We start from the raw sequence: 7,553 nt of genomic DNA on the forward strand, positions 1-7,553 counted from the left end.
CCAAATAATTAGCTAAAAATATGCTTTTGTTTGATTGATTTTCTGTAGTTCTCTATCAAAAAGGAATTTTTTTTGTTTGATCAAAGGAGAAATGATTTCATTAATTGATAGTAGTCAATTACAACTACGGGTCAAATTAATCCACTTATAGTTAATTAATAGTGGATTGTTCGATCACTTTTTCTCTCTGATGATCAATTCGATCCAACCCGTATAAGGTTAAAAAAAGAATAGCTCAATGGAGGAAACTTGCAGGGTGTCAAGTGCTTTCTGTAGTACCTTTTCATTTTCAATTGAACAATTTTTTTTTTTGGGTTACAATTTTCAATTGAACTTCACAACCATATGTCTGTAGATCTAGCAAAGAGAAAAAACTGCAGGGATTAGGGGATAGTGGGTAGAGAAAGAACGTCTGAGAACTGAGCAGCGACAGTGAGCTCGTGCTAGTGAGAAAAATAAAAATTTCATTTTGGATTTGCATAAGCTATTCTTTGAAAAGAATAAAAATGAGGAAAGCTCATTTCCAAAATTTATTAAGAGCTTCAAAGTTTTATCTTAAAAATTAATTTCCGGTATTTTTATAATTTAACACGCCCAACGGTATCATGTTAGTTTTTTTTTTCATTTTATCTAAAAATGTATCGAACGGACTCTTAATTAGTTTTTTGTTATTTTCTCTCTATTATAACTAAATATAGGTAAACATGCCCATGATATACGAATGTAGAATTAACCAATTCGTAAACAATTTCATTATGATTGACTTCACTATATATGCGACGATCAGCTGATGAAAATCTCACAAAAGAATGGAGATCCCAAGATTTTCAGTGGTAGTCGCAGTCCTCTTCATTCTCTCAGTCATTTCTATCTCAGCTGTATCAGAACCCATTCTCAGCGATTTCGTCCAATGCCTTGCAAAACAATCTTCCTCCTCCCCAATCCCAGCAAATGTTCTCAATCAGCAAAACACCACTTTCCAAGATGCTTTGTTGGCTTACACTAGAAACAAGAGATTTTCGACACCCGCAACTCCAAAACCTTGGGCCATTGAACCCGCTGCGCACGAATCCCACGTCCAAGCAACTGTGATTTGTGCAAAAAAGCACAGGTTTCAGCTCCGAATCTGAAGCGGGGACCACGACTTCAAGGCTCTTTCGTATGTATCGAGTGTTCCTTTCGTGATCCTTGACTTGTTTAATCTCCGGTCCATTAACGTCAATGTCAAGGACGAGAGCGCTTGGGTCGAATCCGGTGCTACTATCGGAGAGATTTATTCTAGAATTGCGGAGAAAAGTAACGTCCATGGGTTTCCGGCTGCTGCTTACCCTGGTGTTGGTGCTGGTGGTCGCTTCAGCGGGGGTGGGTATGGCAACTTGATGAGAAAATATGGGCTCGCAGCAGATAACATTGTGGATGCCAAAATAGTGGATGTAAATGGTGCTATTCTTGATAGGCAGTCAATGGGAGAAGACCTATTTTGGGCCATTAGAGGAGGTGCTACGGGAACCTTTGGTGTCATTTTATCATGGAAGATCAAACTAGTCCGAGTTCCGAAAAAAGTGATGGTTTTTAACGTAAAAAAAAACTCTGGAACAAAATGCAACAGATGTTTTTTACAAGTGGCAATTTGTTGGACCGGAGCTTCCTCCAGAGATTTTCATAAGAGCAATGGCTCGAGTGAAAAAAACCACCAAGGGCACCAACACGTACTGTGGAAGTGTCATTCATTGGTTTCTTCTTGGGACGAAGTCATAAGCTTGTTCCCTTGTTAACTAAGAGGTTCCCTGAATTTGGTTTGCAAAGTAAAGATAGCATTGAAATGAGTTGGATAAACTCCACCGTATTCTGGGCTGATTTCCCACTAGGAACTCGATCCCACTTCTGTTCTTCTTAACAGGCTAAAAAAGGCACCAGAAATGTTCTTCAAGAACAAGTCTGATTACGTGAAAGAGTCGATTCCAAAAGCAGCGATCGAAACCATGTGGCAGATGCAGCTGAAGATAGGGAAGATGGCGATGCAATGGAACCCTTATGGTGGAACAATGAGCGAGATTTCCGAGTCGGTGACTCCATTCCCACATAAAGCAGGAAACTTGTTTATGATTCATTACGTCACTGTCTGGGCGAACGAAACGGACACAGAGAAATACATTGACTTGTTGAGGAAGTTTTATGAAGCAATGACTCCATTTGTGTCCAAGGACCCTAGAGAGGCCTACCAGAACTACAGGGATCTCGACATCGGTGCTAGTCTGGATAACCAGACTTCCTTTCAAGCTGCTTGGGTTTATGGGAAAAAGTATTTCAAAAATAACTTTGATATATTGGTACGTGTGAAAACCAAGGTTGATCCTCAGAATTTTTTTAGAAATGAGCAGAGCATTCCGCCACTTCCCCAAAAATAATGGGATTAACTATATTCAATATAGAGTGAACAAACGCCATGAAGTTCATTAGAACTTAGTTAATGAGATACAATATACACTTCTACTTGCCTTTGATGTATGGCTACCTCTTACTAATAAGCATAATGAGGTAATGGCAGTCTACATGTATAATGATAGTACGTCGATCGACTACCAGCGCGCATGGCCAATCAGTGTGGTGACATTTAGACCGTAGAGTGTTAGAAAACCTCTATGTGGTGATATTACTCAATCCAGTTGATGTGCAGGTAGGCCTCGGCTTAAGAATCAGTCTGTGCAGCGCAAAATCACTCGGCCATTCTTGGGCTTTAGACACAATCTGCGTGCTGACCGTGAACATCTGCCTTTCCAAATTAAGAGGTTCCCTGAATTGATATTTGAACTTTTCTTAGTCAGTTGAACATCTGCAATTTCGTAGTCAATTTATTTTTTGATAAGAACTTTCTTAGTCAATTTGCTAGCCATGAACATTTGCCTTTCCTAATGATCACATTTTGATGTTCTTTATTTACTAATAAAATTATGAGAAAATGAGAAATTTTAACTACTTAATGCACACACACTGAGAAAGTGAGAAATTTTAAGAGTATTTCTATTGGGACCTCTAAATCTGCTTAGTTAACCTATGTACGAAGTCATGAGTTTTAGTCACCATGGGGGCAAGAGTGAAACCCTTTGATCCTCTTTTTTAAAAAGAACAAAAAAACCTCATTCTAAAGAATTATTAAATGACATATATAACTTTTTATAAAATAACTATTAAGGACAATAATTATACCAAAAAAATATTATATTTTATTTCTCTAGACTTTCTAATTCAATAATATTATACTGCTGATTACACGCATTTCGATGCATGTAATTGTATCTAAAACACGAGAATTAGGCTAATCTTCAAGTTAATTAATATGTAATTAATTTATTTTTATTTATTGTGTAGGAAATAAGCGGAATTGCAGAAACGTGAGGAAATGATGTAAAATTGGAGTAATTTGGAGTCCCGATAAAAGGACGAAATTGTAATACCCCGAAAAATCCAAATTAAATTCCGTGGATTTTTTAGAAATGATTTCACGATAGTGGGAGCGAGTACGAGTCTCGGAGAAGTTGTGGAATTAGTTTGAACGATTAATTTTCGAAATCGAACGTTATTTAGGGGCTCGTGGAAATTGACTTTTTATACATACGGAATTTGGGAAAACTTCCTGCATGAAAGTTGTAGGGCTCGTCGATACGATCTCGTGCATATGTGGAACACAATATTCGGAGTTCGTATGAATAAGTTATGAATATTTGAAATTTGGGAATTTTCTATAAATAGGAAAAATTTCTGATTTTTTCATTAAGGACGAAAAAATCTAATTTTTGCTAAACAGTCCCCGAAACCCTCCGTTCTCTCTCCTCTCCCACGCGGCCGAACCGCTCGACCCGACCCGGCCGAACGGCCCTCCTCCGGCGTCCTCCAGCCCCGGACCCGGACACCACCGTGATCGCCGCTCCACGCCCAGACGCCCTCCGGTGTGGTCTTGGCCCGCCGCTGCCCCGAAAGCTGGATCGAAGACACCCAGACGAGCGAAACCGACCCGGCCGGAAAAAGTCGACGCCGGCGTTGCACGGGCCGATCCTTCCCATTTTCGTGATCTCCTCTTCCCCCTGATCATCCCCATGTAAGTCTTTCATCACGATTTTGAGTGTAGACCGCTAGATCAAGGTTTGACTTTTTGAACGCCTCTGATTCAATCTAGGATCCGATCGTGCGGCCGAGATTAATCCAACTTCAACGCTTGATCTAGGACGATCTAGGCCGAACCAGGCTTAGCTCCAGGTATGAAAGTTGATCACCCTTTCATTTTGAAGAAGTTTGTAGTTGACGACTTTTGCATCAGAGGTGGTTGACCTTCGTTGACCGCCGCGTTGACCACCGTCTGACCTCCGCTTGTGGCGGCGGGTCGGACCTTATTTTGAGTTTATATTATCTGGACGATGATCTACGCATCCATACGAGCGTTTTGATATATTACAAGGTTATTTTAGAAAATGTGGATAAATAATGGATTTACGTTTTGACGTTACTATTTAACGTTTTTACGGTTTATCTTCGGTTTACGATCTGCGAAGATCTGACCATCGGTTTTACTTCAAATTATAACATGTTGATCGTATGACTGTCCCGATGACTTTGTGTGGTCATGGGCGAAGATCCGACCGTTGGATCTTCGTATAAATGCAAAACAGTGATTAGGGAGGCGATTCGTGAGAATCCGTCCGTCGGATTTTCGTATAAATTTGTGAAGATGTTAGTAAGGACGATTCAGGAAGATCCGACCGTTGGATCTTCGTGATGATTTTTGGAGGGTGATCCTAAAGGCGATCCGTGAGGATCCGACCGTTGGATCATCATTTAATTTCGATCCGACCGTTGGATTGTCGTTTAAGTATGTTTTTGAGTTATTGGCTAAAATAAGGTCATGTGTGATTAGGTGATTGACGGTCTCCCTTGGGTGAACGATTTCGGTGTGTATTGTGTTAAATTGAAGACGCAGCGGGAATATCGAGGTGAGTAAATCGCACATGGTTCATTCACGAACCGAAATTCGGTGATTTTATTTAATTGAGAAATTGTGGAAATTGTTTTATGAAAATAAATATTTGTTTTAAATTATATGGACTTGATCGACTACGGTCCATAGGTAAGTAAAATGTATTTAAACTATAAAAAAATGAATTTCTAGATTTTATTGCATGTGAACTATAGTTGGTATTAGTGGTCACTCTTGTGTGGGTGACTACATATATATATATTTACGTGGAATATATATTGGATGGTGTGATTTACTGAGTTATATTTTGAGCATTACCCTTTGGAATATGTGATTTATCTTAGATGTTGTGTTGTCTATGATAATGGGTAATTGAGTAAAGTGCGATAGTTGAGTCGTTGAGATGAATTAAATGAGGAGTCGAGTGAATTGAGGAAAGCAGTCATTCGTAAGGTGAACCTTGGCCCAGGTGACACTTTACGATACAGTTAGAGCTCTAGTCTGTCTGCTGTCATACTGCTTGGGGGATAAACGAGTTATCATATGCCCTTGGGTATGACATGACATACTGAATGGGGTGATTAATATAATTAATCATAAGCCTGTAAGTATGATATACTGAATGGGGTGATTAATCTAATTAATCATAAGCCTGTAAGTATAATATACTGCATGGGATGATTTATATAAATAAATCATAAGCCTGTGAGTATATATTGAGTAAACAGTTGTTTGTTTTTGAGTAGTCATGTTGAGATGTGAGTTGATTGATGCTTGAAGTGACGTTGTACACTTCAATTATTATGCAAAGAAAATACTTGAGTTGAATTTATGCTTGAGTTGATTTGGTTACTTTAAATCGTGCAATCCTTTCATTTACTCATACGAGCTGTCAAAAGCTTACCGGGTTTGTGTTGTTGCAATCCCGGTACACTATTCAAATTGTGTAGCGGGTAATCCTACAGGTCAGGAAAATCAGGACGGTGATCGTGCGGGTTAGAGAATTTGTTTTAGTTTTACAGCAATTGTAATTGTGAGGTGAGTTATGCTCATTTGAGCCTTACAATATAATTTGGTGAGAGTGTGCTGTAATAAACAAATTTGAGATTTGGTTTATGTAATATCGAGCGATGTGAGGTGTGGTTGTTTTGAGAAAAAAATTCAGGTTGTATTTATGTGAGTTGTATTAATTCATGTTTCGGATTTGGATTTGTTATTCAAAATCCGGGGCGTGACAGAAATAGTTTACGCGGGTCAAGCATAGTCAAGGCCATTAAAAGAGTGTCACCGATCGTATGTGTGAAATTGCAAGAAGAAAAAAAAATTGAAGAGAGAAAAAAGAAAGAAAAAAAATAAATAATGCATCTTAATTAATTAAGTTAATTAATTAATCAAGTTTTGTGGGAGTCAATCAGCCATGCACGTGCAGCACCTTAATTAAGGTTGCTTAATTAAGCAAGCCTTTTCCCACACGTGTCAACCAACCATGAGCTCTTTCTTTCATCCTTACACGGATCAGCCGCATCTCACCATTCACCATTTCATTATTCTTCCTTCTTTGCCAATCTGCACCATACACGTGTTCACCCTTTTACCTATTCCCTAACGCACGCCACAACAGCCCATATATAATTGTATTGAAGGCTTGAAGCAGGAGGAGACCAGGGGAGAACCCTAGTACAGAGAGCGCCGCACACTTGGGGGCAGCCTTGGGCTGCTCTCTCTCACCTCTCCTCTCCTTCATTTTTCCTCTTTTCTTTATAATTTCTTTTGAGATTTGAAGAACTACTCACACAAAACTTCAAGGATCTATCAAGGAGCTCAATTTATACAAGATTCAAGATTTGGGTATTTTGTGGGGTTGTAATTCAAGGCTAGTCATGTTAGCTTCATAGCTATTTGTGACCATCCTTGTTTTCTCCTACACTTCTCTACTCTTTGCTATTTGAATTTTGTAATTTTGATGTTCATGAATATGGGTTGTGAGTAGTTACTTTTTGGGGCTAGGGTTTCTAACTCTAGCTCAATTTTGATGTAATTGACATATTTTTCAAGTGATAAATAATGTATTTTCATATGGGTGCACTCTAATTACTATGCTACTTGGTTCTTGATGCATAAATTTTAGGGAATTGACCATTCTCTTTGTTATGTTTTGAGATTTGTGATGTGTGATACAATTGGTGTTCTTTTGTTCACTAGCTTCATGTAATTAGTGTGGTGTGTCAAGTAGTTGCTTAATCGAGAATGAATGATTGCCTAAGTTTCTATTTTCTTGTGCCCTTCGCCTTTAATCCTAGTCGTTGTGGCCCTAACAAGGCATAATGATTAGGGTTAGAGAGTTCATTCTTGCCTTAACCGGAAGAATGGATACCAAATAAAAGAAATTGACTTAGTGGCCTTAACCGGCATTAGGTAGAGAACTAAGCAATCGTTAAATTTTAGGTTGTAACTATTGCATGCTTAAATCCCTAATTTCTAGAGCTGTACATACCATCTATATTACATACCGCCAAGCATAATCAACGACCTCATAGGTGGGCCCCACGACATGGCTAGCCCCGCCTATGGCATGCATCCGGTA

General features: G+C 38.9%; 1 pseudogene; it reads left to right on the top strand.

Annotated features, from left to right (window-relative positions):
• Positions 1–809: 809 nt before the first annotated feature.
• LOC133731215 (berberine bridge enzyme-like 4) lies at positions 810–2,408 on the top strand (annotated as a pseudogene).
• Positions 2,409–7,553: the final 5,145 nt, after the last annotated feature.

The sequence above is a fragment of the Rosa rugosa genome, chromosome 2 (assembly GCF_958449725.1).
Source record: "Rosa rugosa chromosome 2, drRosRugo1.1, whole genome shotgun sequence".
Lineage (NCBI taxonomy): Eukaryota > Viridiplantae > Streptophyta > Magnoliopsida > Rosales > Rosaceae > Rosa > Rosa rugosa.